The sequence below is a fragment of the Sinohyriopsis cumingii genome, unplaced genomic scaffold, assembly GCF_028554795.1.
Source record: "Sinohyriopsis cumingii isolate HCF-2022 unplaced genomic scaffold, ASM2855479v2 utg000088l, whole genome shotgun sequence".
Lineage (NCBI taxonomy): Eukaryota > Metazoa > Mollusca > Bivalvia > Unionida > Unionidae > Sinohyriopsis > Sinohyriopsis cumingii.
In genome coordinates, this window is record NW_028315869.1 from 436,802 (window position 1) to 457,428 (window position 20,627).

General features: G+C 34.7%; 1 protein-coding gene across 2 annotated transcripts in view; it reads left to right on the top strand.

The window, feature by feature from the left end:
* The first annotated feature begins 8,357 nt into the window (after nt 1-8,357).
* The window catches only part of LOC149774888 (uncharacterized), a 59,314-nt gene continuing 47,044 nt past the window's right edge, over nt 8,358-20,627 (top strand). Inside the window, exon 1 of one of the 2 annotated variants that reach the window (XM_089944637.1) lies at nt 8,358-8,644. The gene's annotated coding sequence lies outside the window, so the exon portion shown is untranslated. Of the gene's footprint in view, nt 8,645-9,502; nt 9,585-20,627 lie in introns of those variants that run through there. The other variant, XM_089944638.1, reaches the window with a different exon arrangement.

The following is a 20,627-nucleotide window of genomic DNA, read 5'->3' on the forward strand; positions in this document are numbered from 1 at the left end:
TACCGATTCATACTTAAGGACAGGTGCCTCCATATCAAATGCTGTGTCTGATTCGCGCTTGAACATTTTTATTATAATTACCATTTTTCCAAATGGTGATCTAAATTGTCGTCGGCGAAGACCGCTTCCTACTATTACATTTGCTGTTATATTTCTTTCTGCTTCTTCAGATAATTCAGCTAATTTTTGATTTGCAGCCTGATTTATTATTCTACTGACATCTGCTGGCATCACTTCAGTACTTGGTAATTTTACTGGTGGTTGTCGTTTTCGTCGTAATAATCGTGCTAGTCTTTCCCTGATTGCCGAGAAAACCCTACCAGCAACATTGACAATTGCACCAGGAGCTTTTTCACGAACAATATCAATAGCTTTCATCGATAATTGTTTTGCAACAGGTGCTGCTTTTGGAGCTATCCTTGCGAATAATCCCTGAATAACATCACCAAGTCCATCTCCGTAAATTGCTCTATAGATTGGTAATCGTGAGTTTACCGCTCTGACCTGTACAGGTTTACGATGATTATTATGTATGATCATCTTATTTTATTTGTTATTTATCTAACAACTAGTCATCAACAAGTTCATCGATAAGCTCTCGGTAAACGCCGATATCCATGATACCGCCTTGAAATAATCGTCAACAAATATCAGCTGCTTCGTTAATTATTTCTAATGAATTATTTCCAGCTCGTTTTCCTCCTACGAGGACTTCTAACCGTGATACGTCATTAATGATATTATCAGGACAAATAAAATTATTTCCCAGACCACTCCCCCATACTTCTTTTTCTTTTTCTGATTTTTTAGGTGGTGTCATTCCAAACATCTCTTTAATTTTCGACATCATCGGTGAATAAGATTGTGTTTGTTCTGTTCGTTGCAGAGGTGGAGGAAGTTGATACTGGGAGAGTTCTTCTTGTTTTTGTTGTTTTGTTTTCTCTCTATGAAGTATTTCTACTTCTTTATAAAGAGCTTTATATTCCAAATCATCACCTTTAACCTGTTTTTGTTTGCATATACACGATATATCCATTTAATAAGATCATCATTTTTTGTTTTTTCATAAGGGGGGTTTAAAATACCAGATTTGTCGGATATATAATCTAATATTTTTTCGGGTAATTTTTCTCTTTCAGTATTTCTAATTTCTTCAACAACCCCTTCTTTGAATCTTGCAATTAATTTTATATTTTCTTTTACTGGCCGGGTTCAGGTGTATGTTCTTTCTTCACGCCAGTGACTTCAGTATAAAGTTTTCCAATACTTTCAAGTATTTCCTCACCAACAGGTGGAGGTTGAGCCGCAGCTATATCAATTGGAAGATCTCGTAATATCTTTTTTGTCTGTTTAGTTCTTCTTGCTATTTTTTCAGTTTGTTCTGCTGTTTGTTTTGATACCGGAAGAAGATCTTCTTTGATGACAGTTGGAACTTTTTCAGTAGCTGCAGTGACGGGTTTAAACAGTTTTTAAGTGTCTTCTTCGTACTCAACTTGTGCTTCTTGCTGCGTTTGTAGATTTTTTCTGAATGAGTCTCGCACGGGAAGAAATTTTTTAATTGCTTCTAGTCTCTCTCGTGCTATTCTTGCAGTATGAGATTCTGGATGTACCATTATTTTTTAATATAACATTTTTTTTATTAATAGCAGCAGAGAGGGCGCCTACCAATATTGGTCGTCAAAAAAATAAACAAAAATAAATAAACACGTAGAGTACTTTATTTTTCAGCTACTATTTCGAACTAAGGTTTTATTAATATAATCGGCCATTACAAAAATAAATAATCTCAAGGAAGAGTTTATTTGTAAAAATCTGGACCTTTCTGCGGATTAGATTTCCATGAAGGTTTTATTTTTTTGTCGGAATTCTTTGGTCTGTTCGCCCTCTCTGCTGCTTGTTGTCACCCCCATGGACCTCCTTCCTGCACAAAAATTATAAATTTTTATAGACAGTCATGTACAGTAACTCATGGTGTCACCCCCATGGAACACTTCCTGCACAAAAATTCTAAATTTTTATAGACAGTCATGTACAGTAACTCATGGTGTCACCCCCATGGAACACTTCCTGCACAAAAGTCGAAAATTTTATAGACAGTCATTTGGGTGTCACCCCCTCCGATGGTGTCACCCGGTGCGGTCCGCACCTCCCGCATCGTATCCCAAGAGAAAAAAGTGACATTGTGATTGACCCCTAAAATATATAACATTTATTGTGTCAATTCCCACCGGTTACAGAAGAATAGGGAAAAAAGAAACTATGATTGCCAAAGTTCTTTAGTTCCAAGATAAAGAGGCATTGCTTAGTTCAGGTTATAAAACGAATTTGTCGCAAGATATGACTAACAACATATTTCCCACAATGAAACAGTAAAATCGATATGACACAAAATGCCTATCAGTTGCAAATAGTCCACGATTCAGATCAGAATTAGAGAAACAGGAATGTCACTAATTCTGGAGTTTAAGAAAAATGGCAAACGGATAACAGAACGGTCTCTTATTTCTTCGGAACTATTAGCTTATTGTCACAAGATATTATCGCTTTGGATTAACCTTTTCGCAAAGATGACACAATTATGATTTCAAATTGCACATAACAATATGAACGGCATCAAACACAAACATGACACAGTTGTGATGTAAAATTATGCATAACAAGATGTAAGACTTCCAACACAAACACAACAATAAATTAAATAGTTTGAGAAAAGGTTATGTAGCGCTTTGATTTTTGTTATACCTTGTAATATATTCTTTAACTCAAAAGTACAATGTAAGGGTTCTGTAGTCTTCTCCTCAACAAAATTTATTGCATTTTACAACTACAAAGCTCAGAAACTATATTAAATGCATTTAGCATGGTCATTAAATCAGCTGCGTAAAGATTCATATATACAAAAGTGTTTATCTGCTTCCAGAGTTTGTACTTTATAGTCTATCAGCGTTGCTGTAAAAGTGTAAGACAGGTAATCAATAAGATATCCGTAGCTGCCGTGTTCGTCATACACTTCGATTTGTTTGCTTATCGGTTAGATACAAAAAGATACTTTTTAATTTTTCCGTTTTATTTTGTTGATTTTTATGATACTGCTTGTAATTTTGGTAAGAATGCAACAGAAAGGTTAGATTTTTCAGTTAGGCCAAATTACATATGAGCTTTCAATTGTATCATCCAGTATCATTCCTTTCGAGTGCGTACTATATAGGTACATCGCAGGTTGGATTCAATTCTTAGTATCTCGAGTGGCTTTACGAAATATCCAGTCCAGTCGAGTTGTAGCGGTTGCAAATATTCGCGTTCATTTCGCATTTTGAAATATTTTGTAATTATTCATTCGCTTTCTGAAATGAACGCTTTCGCTAACATGATGAGTGCCACATATATTTTCGTGTTAGAAGATAGCTTGCGTCTTTGGCTAGACATCCTAACTTCTGATTGATTGTGTAGCTAATTCCGGTGGTCGAGCAACTTAAATACAGTTCGGTCTCGTGCATATGTTTGCAAATTAGGCAATGATTGTCTTTGCGGCGGTATGTACCCGAATCTGTGGTCTTGTTTGAAGTTACACTGGCACGTACCAGATGGTCCTTGAGATTTTTAGGTTAACGGCACGCAACCATGAGAACTTCTTAAAATGTACCTTTCATATGTTCGGACGATTCAGTATAGTGCAAATGCTTCCAAATGATCTGTTGTAGGTTTGGGGAATCAGACTGGAAAGTTATCACGAAGCGGACGAGGTAGTTGGCTTTGTTTTTTTATTTCATGAGGGTTCTTCTATCGAGGAGTCTAATTTTGTTAAAGGCGTTATCACTGTAGCTCCTTTAGTATCCCCTCTTTTTAAGGATCCCGTTGATCTCTCGGTTTGCCTCCTCAAGATAGCAGGATTAGAGCATCTGCGTTTTTTTGTACCAACACAAATACTGCATAAACGATTGTTTTATTGCATGCTTGGGGTGGCAGCTGGTCGGTAGTAGATACTGGTGAGAGGCAGTAGGTATAGAATACACGTGAACTTCTATGTTCCCCTCCAGCAGGGGAGATTGAGTATATCAAAAAAGATGCTGGACCTGACTGATGACTCCGACATAAATTTAGGGTGGAAGTTACTGAAGAATTAAAACTGTTTTGAGATTGTCGCCCGATTTTATTTCGTCAATGAAATGTCAACAGATTAGAGGTCTAAAGGGTAACTCGTTGAGAAGCATTTGCTTGATTCTTCTCTTAACATATTGGCATACGAAAGTGCCCTTTTAGTCCTCGTTGCAACTTCTCTTAATTGGAGGTGTTGGCTGTTGAATACAAAATTATTAAACAAGAACATGTATTAAATGTGTGACCAAAGAGAACGTTGATAGGATCAAGTCGATTATCACATGCTTCCTTGCATACTGCGATAACCTACCTAGTGTTGGTGAATAATGAACATACATTCTGGTGACCAGGTGATTATCTGGAAGGTTAGTTTTTGGTGTTTTGTTTAGATAGAGGTTGTATATTTGGATCAATCAAGGCAGGTTTTCACGAGAGGCCGAATGTGATATTCAACGAATTCAAACATTTTTTCACTGGAATTCTTGTTTCCGGATATGATCGGCCTCTCCGTGTTTACATCCTTGTGTATTTTAGGGAATACATATAATCTATCTGATTTGGGGTCAACTCGTAGGAGGTAAGTTAGTATTTGTCATCGCTATGCCCTGAATGTCGCCCGTTCATCTCAGAGATACAGTCTTGATGACAATATATTCCTACTTACTTAAATTCTTCAGCGAATGTCTTTCCTGTCGGGTTTAAATTCTCATTTTTGATATGGGTCTATTCGTGAGATCTTATTTCATTTTCCAAAACGGACAAGAGTGCCTCCTGAGCTGGAACATTACTTGGGGTGGAATATAATCGCTTTTTGGGCGAAATCTGTGGGACTCATCGGTGATGACACTACTGAAATCTCCAGCATCGTCACTAAACATTTTCTTGGGTCCCAAACTCACGAAGACTTCTTTCAATTACAGCAGATTCGAAGCTTTCGACTGGGGGCAAAAGCTGAGGCCCTTAAAGAGGAGATTCATGACTGAGTCAGACAACTTATTTATATGACAGAGTATTTTTAACTCTTAAAATAACATTTGTTATAAGACTCTTGAAAAGCAACACAAAATGTCCCAATTACCTGATATAATTTATCCCAGGTAGAGAAATTTACCTTGTATTGTGTAATGATTTTCACTTTCAGACTCTTTTTTATTCATTGCGAAAGGTTTACTCCTGCGCTCAAAAAACTACTAAATATATTAATGTTTGGATACGGTCCGGGCCTGCGATGTCTAAACAGAAAAGCGATATCACGTAAATTTCCTAATTGTTATTGAAGACACACCCACTTCTGGCACAGTGAAACAGCAGCATCTATAGATGAACCAGTATCTAACTCCTGGACATTGCATCCTCATTCAGACTAAATCAACGCTAAGTCAAAACACTTAGTCCGATTGCTGCGCCTTATCTAGCACGTTGTCCCACCTGGTCTTATACTTTTATTTTCATGTTATTTTCGTTATCGACTACAACAAACATCATACTGTTCGCTCAAGATTTCGACATCTATATTTATCCTGGTAGAGATTTGAATAGAATGCGAAACCAGAACGAAATTAAGTATAATACTTAATAACAGAGTTCATGTACATGGCACAATCAAACAGAACATATCTCTCTCTCTCTCTCTCTCTCTCTCTCTCTCTCGTGGTTAGAGCATCCGCCTCGGATGCGGGAGGTCGTAAGTTTGATCCCCGGCCGATTCATACCAAAGACATAAAAAAATGGTACTGACAGCTGCCTCGCTTGGCGCTCAGCATTAAGAGGTTAGTGTTAAGACTGGCCGGCCTGGTGTCAGGATAATGTGACTGGGTGCGACATCACGCTACATGTCTGCGGCATGATGCCCCAGTGCTAGACAGCATTTTAAACTGCCACACTGCAGACATCGTGGCGATATGACTGAAAAATGGTTAAAACTACGTTAAAAATCCAAATCACACACACCCTCTCGCTCGCTCTCTGTGTGTGTGTGTGTGTGTGTGTGTGTGTGTGTGTGTGTGTATATTATATATATATATATATATATATATATATATATATATATATATATATATATATATATATATATATATATATATATATATATATATATATATATATATATATATATAGTGTGTGTTTGTACGAGTCAGAAAGAGATAAAGAGAAAGAAAATCGTAGCTAAATGATGCTATTTGGTATAAGTTAAAATTTGACGTTATATAGAATCTATGTTCGGGTTTGGACCGAGACAAGGATATCCCACTCAAGGGGTTGCATATAATGTAACCCCACGACTGGGATTTCCTAGTCTCGGTCCAAACCCAACGTAAATTATTTTTCTCACCCAATATTTTCCTTTAAAGTAAAAAGAACTGTTCACTAATGTAATATAGTTCAAGTGCAAATGTTTACATAAGGCTCATTAATACCAATATGTTAATGAGGGCTGTGGTGTGACCGTTGCCTCTGAAGTACACAGAAAATACGCGTGAGGAAAGAAAAATAACAACAAAAAGACGTCGTATAGTAATGAGGTATTATCACATTTAATATATGGATGTTATATGACATTGACAATAAATAATGAATTTTTATTACAAGAAACTGTTTCGTTTTCATCAGTTCCAATTTAGAAAAGTTATATTGTAAATAATGAAACGATACTGGATTCTCAGCTCTTCTGTAGTTATACTTAGTACAAGCTGTAACGAAGAGTAATATGTTGCATTAGATTATTTCTGGGTAATTAGTGATCTGTGTCACTATCGTATATAGCTCTCCTTTTCTTTGGAGGAGGTAAAACTGTTTGTGACATACTTGTGTTGTAATTAATATTGATTGTAAAATTATCCCCGTGTATAAAAGAACCTCCAAATATGGACCCTAGCGGATAACTATGTGCTAAACTTTCAAGTTCATGGATTCTTTGAAAATGTATTTTTCTGTCTTGGAAATATGGCAAGTGCTACAGTGAAATTTGCTTATGGATAAATGATTCCTTCTGGTCGGTAAGTGCATTATTTGTCATTAAATATTGTGGGTATATTTTGATTCAACTGGGGTACAATGGAGATGCTTAACAAAACTAGAATAAAGCATGTTTGAAATAACACATTTCTTGCTGTTGCTAAGTTTTCCGTAGTTGTTAAGAGAGTTGGGAGGCTATGAAGTGTATAGGTCTATCGTCTGTGTGCATTGGTCAGTGATTTCTGTCATAGTTCATTTCACAAAGCATTGAGAATTTTATCAAATCTGTAGCACAGTCAATTTTCAGGTCAGCGTCATTAAATGTAGCTAACAGTATATAATTTGTTTCACATGAAGTATTTAAAATTAGCTAGGATGCTTTAGCTACATTTAATGACGCTGACTTGAAAATGTACTGAGCTAGGCCTGCATATAGGATAAAATTGACCATGTTGTGTTGAACAAACTAGCATTTAAAACAAAGCTCGACATCGTATGCGTATGTCTTTGTCTCTCTCGAAATGTTTTTGTATAGTGTTTGATTGACGTTAAGTTACTAAGTTTTTGTTATATATTTTTTTGTTGTTGTTGTTGTTTGATTTTAGAACAACTACATCAGGCACAGCAGAAGACAACAAGGGTTTCTTTTTTAAAAGTTGTTCGGAGCACGTGGACACCTTGACTGAGACGACTGCTCTGAGATGACTAAACTGAGATAAGAAAAGTGAGGTTAGCAAAACAGCTCAATTTCTCTGTCGCATGGGTGGGAAATACGACAGTATCTTTTTTTAATCCCTAGTGGTGACCGCTCCACTGGCTAAGGTGCTTAAAGCGTCCGCCTCGACTAGAGACAGCGACTTTGAACCTTGCCGAATCATACCCAAGACTTATAAAAATGGTACAAGCAGCTGTCTATCTATGCGCTCAACATTAGGAGGTTAGTGTTAGGACTGGTCGACCTGGTGTCAGGATAATGTGACTGGGTGGGACATCATGCCACATGTCAGATGAATGATGCCCAAGTGTTATACGTCAGTAAAAAAGAAAATGTCACAAAGCAGACATCGTAGCGATATGACTGGACAAATTTTAAAACTATTTAAAAAAAATAAAAATCGCACACACACACACACACACACACACACAATTCCTAGTGCTGATATTAAATCGGTTAACATTGATCATTGTTGATTGGCTGTTTTATTTCGCTGATAACGTAGGTATCCGAACCGTCAAGTGCCAAACAAAAAAGAAATGTGAGGCTAAGTGATCACGTGAGATGAAAGCGAGGAAAGAAATTACAGTCTTGGAGTTGGTTTGCATTCCGTGTTCAAAGCAACTGTCTGCCCCAGAATATAACTACTTCCAGAGATATATAAGTTTTCTATGTTGATGTTCTTCCGTCCCACCAACAATAAACAGCCTTTCATTATGTTGAGGCTGTGACAAGTATCGATCTAAATTTAGACAAGAAAGCTGTAAAGACGGTACAGTATTCTCAGGCGTGATCTAGTGCACGCGCTGACTATATTCCTGATGTGCATTAGGGATTTACCAAGCTTCGGGTTTGTTAAACAACGCCAGATTTAAGGTATGTATACGTTTTCATATTTGAAACTTTCCCTTCTTTGAATGCAACGTTTGAGTCTAAAATTGTCATGCATTTTATAAACATTAAATAAGACTTTCCTATACACATGAGCGTAGACGGTTTTGAAAGTAACTATCTGAAAGGTCACTCTGCCATAGAAGTGGTACAAGAATAGTTAGTTTGATCGATCCGCGAAAGACGACCTTCAGTATGGATTTTCCTTTGAACCTCGAGAGTTCCGGAAAAATTGTATATGTAATCTGCAGTATATATGCACTTTAGAGTCGGGATTACGGATACACCAAAGCGAACTTTATGCATACGTATATTCACTGCACATGTTCGAGAGCAATCTTTGCGTTTATGTAAATATAAGATGCTGTGTGTATATATATATATGCGCATTATTGTACATCTCAGAGATATGCCTAGGCATATATATATATATATATATATATATATATATATATATATATATATATATATATATGAACATGTCAGAGATAAACCGATGTGTTTGTTGCTTTGTAATGGGTCGTTGTTCCTTAGAATCAACCTGGAAATATCATTGTACCTTTTGCATTAAAAATAAGATTATTTTTGCATCCTCTACGATTTTTCATGGTGTATACGGTATTAGCTGGTTATTATTATTTGCACTGCTATAGCGTGCTTCAGATTGGAAGCACATCATCAAATATATTTTCCAAATTGAATTCTCGCGTTATCTCGTTATGGGGAAATAATATACGCTGTATATCTAACTGGGACGTCCTACGCCGTTTCCATGGCTTGCGAAAATTAACTTGGATGCAATTTAATTAGTGTCCGTTGATAACGGTTAGACAGTAAGGTAGCAGCAGAGGAGGCGAACAGACCACTTGCTGGAAGGTCCATTTTTTAAATTTAGGCTTCCTACGAACGATGAAGAGAAAAAAAGGTAGGGTGTAGATATCACTGCTGGAAGGTTTATTTTTGAAAACTAAGGCTTCCTACGAAAACGAAAGTCAATAACGTCAAACTGTTGTTTGGTTTTTTTTTTAAAACTTTGTTTACCCGTCAGGACACTTATTTGTGGTCGCGCCTCCTTTGCTGCTATAATTAGATCATTATTGTATCAACTAAATATTTTATCAAGACCTTCACGATATCTTGTTCTGGGATCGTGTAAATTTATTGTTATAAATCCGTGTGGGGTAGTTTGTGCTTTTGAAAAGAAATTTTCACATCTAATCATGTCCATATCTCCCCTGTACCAGGTTTGATGAATATTTCTTAAGGTATGTGTATCAACTCCTTTAAATACAATTAAAATATTGATGTTATCATTGATCGCTTTTGGTATTTGTGTACATCGTTGAGTGACATAAATTAAATCAGTATTGTTATGTCTGCCTCGAGAAAATATTCTAGCTGGATTTGATTGCTTGTCCAGCATTACGTCGTCATATACAACTAAATTATTAATAAATCCATCTATTTTATCAACACTCGGCGCTTCATCAGTATCGGTTATAAAATTAATAATGTCTTCGCCATCTTCATTTAACAATTTTGCATTTTCATTAAAATATATAAGTACATTGTAGCATCTCTGATCGTCAACTGATGGTGCACCTAAATATAATTTATCCCACTTTAACCATCGCATTATCAAATCAAGCAGTAATTGTGTCTTTCCACTTCCAGATGGACCTACTTTAATTATTCTGAGGGAATATGGTAATGCTGAAATATGTTTTACTAGCTCTTGTTTTCGTGTCGCTGAGAAATCAGTTACATCCATATTATAAATATACATGAATCTATATTGTTTACCTTGTAGAGTTAAAACTCCAACCACTGATTTAGTCACAGTGCCAACAAAAAATAGAAAAATGGCATATGGTGGAAGATGTGCAATATGTAACACAATTTTGTTTTCGTTTTTACCTAAACTTCAACGTAAAGATGGTGGTGATATTGCTACATTAATGTCAAAATTTCCAAAACTTCCTTGGGCTAAATACCCAGGAGAAAACATCTACCAGGATATAATTATTGTGGTCCTGGTACCCGACTTGATATTCGAATTGATAACCAAGATCAACCAAGACCTGGAGAGTATCCTATAAATTATATTGATAAAGCATGTCATGCTCATGATGTAGCTATTGAAGGTAAAAACCTGCAAGATAGACATATTGTAGATGTAAAGTTGATTCACTCGTTAAATTCCATAAAAAATAAAAATATCAGAGAATCATTAGCTATTTGGTTAGTAAGATCTGCGATGAAAGGTAAACTAGCATTAGGAGCAGGTAATTAATCAACTAATTATTACAATAATGGAATCGATTTATTATACACCAAGGGGATATTGGAGAGGTAGAGCAGCAATTAGTAAACTCCACCACCTAAAGGAATTCAGCATACATGTTTTGATGTTAGCACTCCTAATGAAGTTCATCAAGCAGATATTTTGTTTTTACTACATGATACTATTAAAATTCGTAGACGTCAAATACCATACAAATAACGCGTTAACTATCGTTGATGTTGCAAGTATATATAACGAAGCAGTGCCGCTATCAACTAAAACAGCTGCTGAGTTATATCTGCTTTTGAGCGAAATTATCAAGGAGGACCCTTACGATGGCCACAACTATTACAAGTTGATCCTGGCAAACAATTTCTAGGTGCAGTATCATCTCTGATGAAAAAATATAATGTCGAAATCAGACGAGGACATACTGCAATTCATCGTGATCAGGCAATTGTTGAACGATTTAATCGAACACTCGCTGAGCGGTTATTTGGATATCAGTATGCGAAGGAAATAATTCAAGATACGAGATCTCGTGAATAGGTTAAAAAATTACGAAATGTGATAGCTGCATTAGATAATGAAATTACTCGAACAACATCTATGAAACCTGTTAATGCAATTACAAAAAAATATATATACCAATAAAACGACACGATTTTTCAAAACAACCAGTTTTAGGTAATGTTACTGTCAGGTTTTTATATGAACCCGGCGAGCTTGAAGGTGGTAAAAAAGAGCGACTGATCCTATTTGGAATGTAACGACACATAAAATACCTAGCGTGGTAAGATCTACTAGTAGTATGCAATCTATAGATTAGATTCAACTGCTCCTCAACGTGGATTTACACGCGAACAATTACAAGTAATTCCTGAAGACACGCAATTACCACCGTATTCACTTAACTAGCACATCGACGTCGATTACATTCAAAACAGGTCATCATTACATGTTCGTGTGTATGACCTAACCTAATATTAATTCTGTCTACGGTAAATTGTCTTGGATCATTACTCGAGTATCGCCGCAACAGTACTGTATTACAGCTCGCACAGTGATTATTTTGCTGTTGTTTCACCGTAATTATAAATACAGCATCAAGATCAGATTCGCGTTTGTTGTTTTTTTTTTGTCACACTGTTTATAGCCAACTACTTTGTTTCTTATTATATCATTGTCAATAACATCGCCAGTGGTTTCTGTAACGTCTATAAAAACCCTCCGCAACTGAGATATTTTTTTTAACTCTAGGCAATGCGTGATAAACTAAATTTGACCATTCGATACGATCATAGACCATCCAAACTCGCGTATCAGAAATAGTTAACCATTGAGATGAATGAATCGGCATAGCGTATCTTAGCATCCATGGAGATTTGTCAATAGATAACACGCTCTCAACAACATTGACATCAACTTAAACAATATTATTTAGTACAAGATTTTGTTTTTCTGACGATCCTGGTATATCAACGTCGATATTCTGCCTTCGCGTATCAACCGGTCGAAAAAGTTCAATCGCGCGAGTTGTTTTACCAGAATCACCTAGTCCGTTGACATAAACTGTTTTATGTCCAGCTACGGGATAATAAACTGACGGTGCATACGATAGCTTTAATGTCTGATATTTATTTTCTGCAATAAATATCTGTAATCGGAACATCGGCGGATTCAGAATAATCGAGTATATTTTCCTGTTTGATTCACCATTCGCCCCACGATGCTTAATTACCGATATTTAATTTTACCAGTAAACCTGAATATTTGTATTAATATAAAACGAATGTGTAGCGACTCTGACAGCAAACTGAGATTTATCGAAACGAACGCGAGCATTGAAGATTTTAAATGAGTAAATTGCGGCGACTCACCGTCTGTATAACTCACAATTGTACCTAATTTAGTTCCATTTGGCAAAAAAGCTATTTCTCGACTTATAAACTTATTTTTTCTTCGTTGTATCAGCGATTATAAAATCTAACTCAGCATCGTCCATAATCAGACTTGTACACTGTCGTTTATGATCGTATGCTCCTCCTTGTGTGAACTTACCGATTATTTTTTCTGCCGAGATCTTTTGCCATTTTATTTTCGTAATCGGTTGTATCAGGATTTTCATCATCCGAATATTTCTTTTGTTGTGGTAACCAAACTTCTTTCTGCGGACGATATGATATAACTTGCTGTCAAAAATATCAATATTTTTACATCGAGCATATTGTTACGTATATCTGATTTAATATATATATATATATATATATATATATATATATATATATATATATATATATATATATATATATATATATATATATATATATATATATATATATATATATATATATATATATATATAATTGTTTATTTGTCAGTTTTAAATTTTTATTTTCTTATATGGTATTGTAATGTAAATTTATTCACTAGAGATGGTACTTTTTCATACTTTTTCAGAACATTGTCTGACCTTGACTGTTAGTTTATAAACAACAGGTGTTGATCTAAATTCGGAACTGGATTCAGAATTAGTAAACAAAGTTCTATTTTATTTTAAAATGGTTGGTTGTTGTCAAGGTCATGATGGTTCTACGTGGGTTAAGAAGTAAACACTTTTTTATATTCTGGAAATAAAATCACTGGTCTAATCAAGGCCATATTCTGTGCATGTGATATAAACATGATCATGTGACACACACACACCCGACTTCGCAACTTGGGGGAATTTTAAACTGCGTCTTATGATACAATATAATCTTTGTTTTGAGAGAGATTTCTCAGTTTTGGGGCTTTTTACACTGATGTCAAGTTAGTTTGTTGTAGCCAGAGTTTAAGTTATAATTTTCTTCAGAACAGTTGGATTTCAAAAGGATTAATTTTTTATTCTCTGGAAATATTTTGAGGGGTGCTCACATATAAATTTTGGAAAGACATTGCTTATATATTTAATTTGGATTTCCAACACCGGAGTACCATTGTTTGTATTTTTACAAGGAACTGTAGATAAGCACTGTACTGACTACAGTATACGTCATCGTCATCCATCTTGGATTTTACATCAGGATTCGAATTTGAAATTATTATAATATTTATTACTAGGACTTTTGCAATTTAATTCGTGGATTATTCTTAGATTATTTTTGGATTTGATTCTTGAAATCGTAAGTTCACCTTTTTTCATTTTTGCAAAATTTTCAAGGAAAATAAATTATTTGTTAAATTTTAAAAAGCTTGTTGTTTCCACTCTTTCTGTGTTACTGTTTATTCGAGCCTAAACACGTAACAATATATCGTAATAATACTGTTGGTACCCACAATTTTTCTGAAAAATGTTTGCCAAACCAAACATAACAAATAGGATGAATATCTTTAGCAAACTCGAATCACTCGATACAAGCGAATCCAGTCAAGTTAAAATCTGACAATTATCCGTTTAACGATAATCTGGTCATTTCGTGTGTCGGATGACCGAATTTTTTAAAATATGCAGAACACTCTCCCATACCAAGAAAACATCCGGGATGACATGCAGCCATATCAACAGAGATAACATCTTTATGAGCGTATTTACTATTCCATAATCCACCCTGTCCGTATTCGACACAACTCGATATTATATCACTAATAAAATCAAACCGAGTTGGTTTCCACGAATTTTTTTCTCTAGCAAAATGAGCTGCAACTGACGGGACAGTAAAACAATTACTGAGCAATTGTTCAGCATCATTGGTATATTTGAACGCAAGATTTTTCATTTCTTCTTGGAAAGAATCTATTCGATAAGTAACACCATTAGGTCGTATAAATTGATCATAATTTTCAATCTTCAGAATTCTGAAATAACCATACTGATACAGGATCGTTTTTACTTATTTCATTAATAAAATCAAATATGTCATCGCCATAAAATTTAACAGTTCGATTTCGTGGAAATATTGTTGCTGCATTAGTCCACGCATGCGCATTATGATTAATAATTTCAATCGAAGCTCCTTTGGATTTATATTTTGATTCGTACAAAATCTCTTCGATTTTCGTTTATAGTGTTATTGGAAATTTTAGTGTTTTTTCCTAGCTCAGCGACATCTTTGATAGACGCTCCGGTTTATTTAACTATTTCTCCCCACTCGTTTATTATTTTACGTCTTTTATCTGTTAGACCGAGTCGAAATGGCAAAATATTCCGTTACTCGTTCGGCTACACAATTTAGTCTTGAAAATTTCATCGGTTTTAGATTATCAACGCTGGGTTTTTCATTTATCGGATAAATTCCATAAATAACTGCTGTTACAGGATACGCTATTTCATAATACGGTTTGTCAATACCAGTCAACATTCCTGGTTTGGAATTTTTACTCAATGTGGCAATTTTTCCATGATGAAGGACAGGATCATATTTCTCACGGATAATTCAATTGTCTGTTTCTGCTAGTATACTAAATTTTACTTTAAAAAGATATTTTTGATTGTCGAGATAATTATTGATAGTTGCAGATCGTTTGTCGTTCATCGTAGCATCGACACCATCGGTGATTTTGAATGTTGACCATACGTGAGATGCGCCATCCTTGCGAAATTCCTTCTTGCCGTCGTGAATTTTATTAATCAAGGTTTTATTCTTCGGATCAACCAGAGCTTTTATCGATAAGTCAGGGGGTATTCTATCAAGATTAATTTTATTTTTAGAAGGCTTGATCTTGGATAATCTCTCAAATTCGTTAATATTGTAATTACGACAAATATTTAAATTGAAATATCATATATATATATATATATATATATATATATATATATATATATATATATATATATATATATATATATATATATATATATATATATATATATATATATATATATATAATGATTCAAGCAAAGGATAAATGCAGATGATTAATGATAGGTTCTACGACTCCTTGTAACAAAGCCTGCGTAAACGACTTCTGCGGACATCATTTCGTTCGTAACGGAAGTCTAGGACCAAAACCATGTTTGAAATGCGGTGTTGCAGTTAGAAGAAAAACGCGGTTGTGTTTGCAAAGTGGTGGTAAAAAATACAGAGAACCGAAAAGATACTATGACAAAATAAATAATGACAGTGACAAGGTTATACAAAGCGTACAAATATTATCTAATAAGATTATCAGAGTAATAATTTAGACAAATTACTATTTAAACAAATAATATTATAGATATGTGGAGCAAAATACGTTTATGAGACATCCTATTATAACGAATTATGAAGCAAATCGTGATGGTGTAATCCCAAACTGTCGACTAAAAAGACCAGTTGGTTTTGTTGATAATTTTGGTTATTTAAGATTCACTGTTGGGAGGAAGAATTATTACTGTCATAAAATATACGAATGTTTGGGAGGGAATCGAAGACGGTCTTGTGATCGATCATATTGACCAAAATCCTAAAAATAACTCCTTATTGAATTTTACGAGTTGTCACACAAAGCCAAAATTGAAAATCCGGTAATACTGGCAAATATTCAAAAATTGCAAGATCAGTTAAATCAACAAATATAGATACTGGCGAAGAAATAACATTTCAGTCAATGAATGCAGCTGGTAAATATGTTAATATTGTACCGATTTCGGTACAACGTGTCGCAGATAAAATATAGAAATCTGCTGTCTCTAAGTAATATAAACAAAATATGATTTTCCATTATTGTTAGAGAGAACTGTCAAGCTACGCTATCTCCGGTAGAGTTAAGTTTGTTACCTCGATTCTATTTACTAATTATTTGTTTTTCATTATTCAGTAATTAATTATGATACTGTTACTCTGAGACCTTCAGTATGAAAAATGCGCTAAAAATCTCCATCTATATACTACTGCTCCTTCCTTATGATGTGACATGAGGGAAGGGAGATACTTTTGTAGTATATGTTTCTGAGTAGATAACAATTCATGTTGCCATGGTGATTATAACCATCTATGTCATAGTTAATATCAGTGAAGTAACATGTTTATATAATAGTTCAAATTAGTAAAAGGATAATTTAGGTTTTTAACTTGCAAGAGAAATCAAGATAGAAGTACACGCGTACATTTAGTTATTTTTCGATTTTGTAACATCACGGTCACATGTAAGTTTTTCGATCAGTAAACATGCAATAAAACTATCTGAGTAATAATTAACACGCGTGGTTCAAGAAAATATTTCACTTACCTCCTGTCCGCTTCAAAATGCTAATTTCCAGACTGATTGAGAGAGAGCGATTCACTGTCTTTTATAGTCAAACATTTTGGAAAAAAAAACGTAACGTCTGGAACGTTCCAAATAGTTCGATCACATGATTCTGGAAGGTTCTGGGTTGATGATGGATGTTTTTTTCCAGAACGACTTAATCACATTATTCTCTGGAAGGTTCTCGAAGTTTGTGGGTTTTCCCAAAATACCTGACTATAAAAGCCAGAATTTCTCTATCCCCCTAGTCGGACTACAGCTGAATTCGAGAGAGAGAGAGCAGAGGTTAGTAAAACATTTATTCAGTAGTCTAGATGTTTTGTTAGCGCTATAGTACATATGTACTATTCGTCTTGGTTAAGGAATATAATTTATATATATATATATATATATATATATATATATATATATATATATATATATATATATATATATATATATATATATATAATAAAATGAATTTTGAAAATATTAATGCTATTATTTCTGCAATAACAAATTAAAAAAGATGGTATAAATATTCAACTTGATCCTGAAAAGATCATTTCTGATTTTGAATCATTACAAAATCGTAAATTTCAGGGTTGCATACACACTATCATCTGAGTTTCGATTGATGAAAAATACATGAAATTATGTTACAGTCTTCATCAACAGTGAACGATACAGAATTGGAGCTATTCGTCCCTCCTTCTATCGCAATTGATAATATTAAATCAAAATTATCTGACGAGTACGAGACAAAAAAGATTATAATCACACGCGTGAGACAACTGAAAAAAAAAATGTCAGAAATTCAAAGCGAAAACACTCTCGCTTATGAAAATGACAGTGATTTTAGTAACAACGTCAAGATTCTGTTCTATATATATATTTTTAAATATACCGAATTATTCAGAACTAGACAATTTTTTTTAAGTTGATCGAGTTTAATGCAGGAGTGTGCATAATTTAGAATATGATCTCTATCACACGTGATCATAGAAATATGTTCTCGCCGGAGCTGATTTAATTGTTCCTGCGTCCATAAAAAGTCTTCCTTACCGTATTCATCAATAACTATGTCAACATTAAATTGTTCAGCGTTTACTGGAGACTGTGTCATTATTGTTCCTATGGCGTTTGCAAGTACCTCCCCTTGTCGTGTATGAAAACCCTCACATGTTGGTACATTATATAATATACTTTTTGATTAATTGTAAACATCGTTAAGATTTGACATACAGATTTAAATTCCGATTTTCATTTCTTAAGTCAGTTAAGTGTCTGCTCTGGTCAATAAGTTTGAAACGAATTATGATACCGCAGATAAACAGGATTAATAGGTTCTTGTAGAATCAAGTATCCAGGAGATACTTGCGGAGTAAATGAATATAAAATATATCCTTGCTGAGCTTGATTTGATTTTTCAAAATCTGTTTGATAGCTGCCATCAATTACGTCACAAACAAGATTGACTGCAATCGTTGAGGTTATATTAAGGATTCCTGGTGAAATATGACGATTATTATTGTGTCTTAGAATAGGTGGAGGAGGTAATATTTATGTCCATGGCTCGAGTATTTTAGGAAAGTTTTCGTTGATAAGATCGTTGAGTGATTTTTTAGTTCATCAGGTTTATATCCTGGTGTTACAAACGTTGGTAATTCAGCATCACTTATTTTGTAATAATCAATAAATAATTGTTTTATTCCATATTGTTTTTTGACATATCCTTCTTTTCCTGTTACTGCAAAATTGCTTACTAACATTTTTTCAATTAAAACCCGGTTGATATATTCGAGCTCGGATGTAACCTGGTTTAGATGTTGTATCATTTCAATGATCTCTTGTTTTATGTCGATATTATAATATTGTGTGATACTGGAAAATAAATTTCGTAGATCTATAAGTGATTTAGAGCGTTCAATTGATAAATACCTACAACGTAATCTGGAGAATTTATCTCTATCGCGGATGATAATGTTGGTTCGTGGAGTGCTATAGCTATTTTTGCTTCTCTTTTCCAGTTACTAATTTGATTCTCCGTTGAAATTCATCATTGGTTTGTTCGATCTGATAACTCTCTGTAGGAATAGAAACAACATTCCAGCCAGGGGTTCCATCATCTTTATTTTTATTTGCAAATACAAGTGAATTATTCGCCAGTAATCCATCAAATGATTTCGATCTGATATTTGGCGAACTATAATATACACGTAATTGTGCTAGTGTGATTTCTTTCACTGGAATCGCAGTTGGAAAGTTAACAATTAATTCTGGATTAATTGAATGTACTGATATCATCGTTGTTTTTGTTGGAGTCGTATTCGTTGCGATTTGTTGTAGTAGCTCGCTTGGCGATGTCATTGTTATTTAAACCCTGAAAATTCTACGACAGACGCAGAAAAGATGCACGTACTCAATACACCCCATAATTTCACATACGTGTCACACGAATTGATGATCCACAATTTTCAGCTCACTTTCACATGAGTTGATCATCCACAGTGTTCACCTCCCTTTCACATGGGCTGATGGTAATTGCATATAGAATATCCCCTCAACGTCTAGAAATTTGATCTTGAATGAGGCACAAAAACACTGAGACGTGACACAACCATGAGACCTTATGTTAGATGAGAACCAGACAACACATTATATGCAACATCATGATATTTTCCCACCAATCTCCTGGATCTTTGATCTAAAATCCTGCCAGCTGCTTGATAAAGCATGGATTTGGATAAAATTTCATCAATGCGGTCCAGCTGGAACCAAAACACCATTAATATGTAACATAGTACAACAACTTGTGCAGCAACAAACACTTCTCCACTGCAGTTCGTATCATTTGTTGTTGTTGGTTTTGTTTGGTTTTTTTTGGTGGGGGGAGGTGTTCTGGTGGGGGTGAGTTGGGGGATGCTCATCCTTTGCACTTTAAATCATATGTTATGTAATGGAAAGTTATAATATTTAGAAGTAATGATTGGAATTATACGCCTTTGAACTATTTACTGTTATTGCAAAGACAGTTTACCTGACAATATAACTGGGGCAGGGCTGTAGAGAGCAATCATGGGCACTGGGGTAAGAAACACCCAGGCCTCTCCTAGTACTTGTTCAAACCAATTATTTTTCTTTTATAAAATTAAAAAGTGTTGTTCGGCCCGGGCCCCCACCTCTTGTTGGCCCTGAACTGGGGTGTCGTATAAGGTAATGAACACCTCTTCAACTGCTGGATCTCAATGTTGCAAGTATAGAATACCATCTTATAACCATTAGCCATTGAGAACTATAACTTAGGATTTAAATCAAAGATAATCTACTCTTTATTTGTTTAATATAGTATTTATAGTTACGACCGTCAGACAAATGAGCTGTTTATGCTGCTTGTTTGAGCATGTTGAAATAAGGGCAGATAGAGTGTGGTCCTGGGCATGTTGAAATAAGGGCAGATAGAGTGTGGTCCTGGGCATGTTGAAATAACGGCAGATA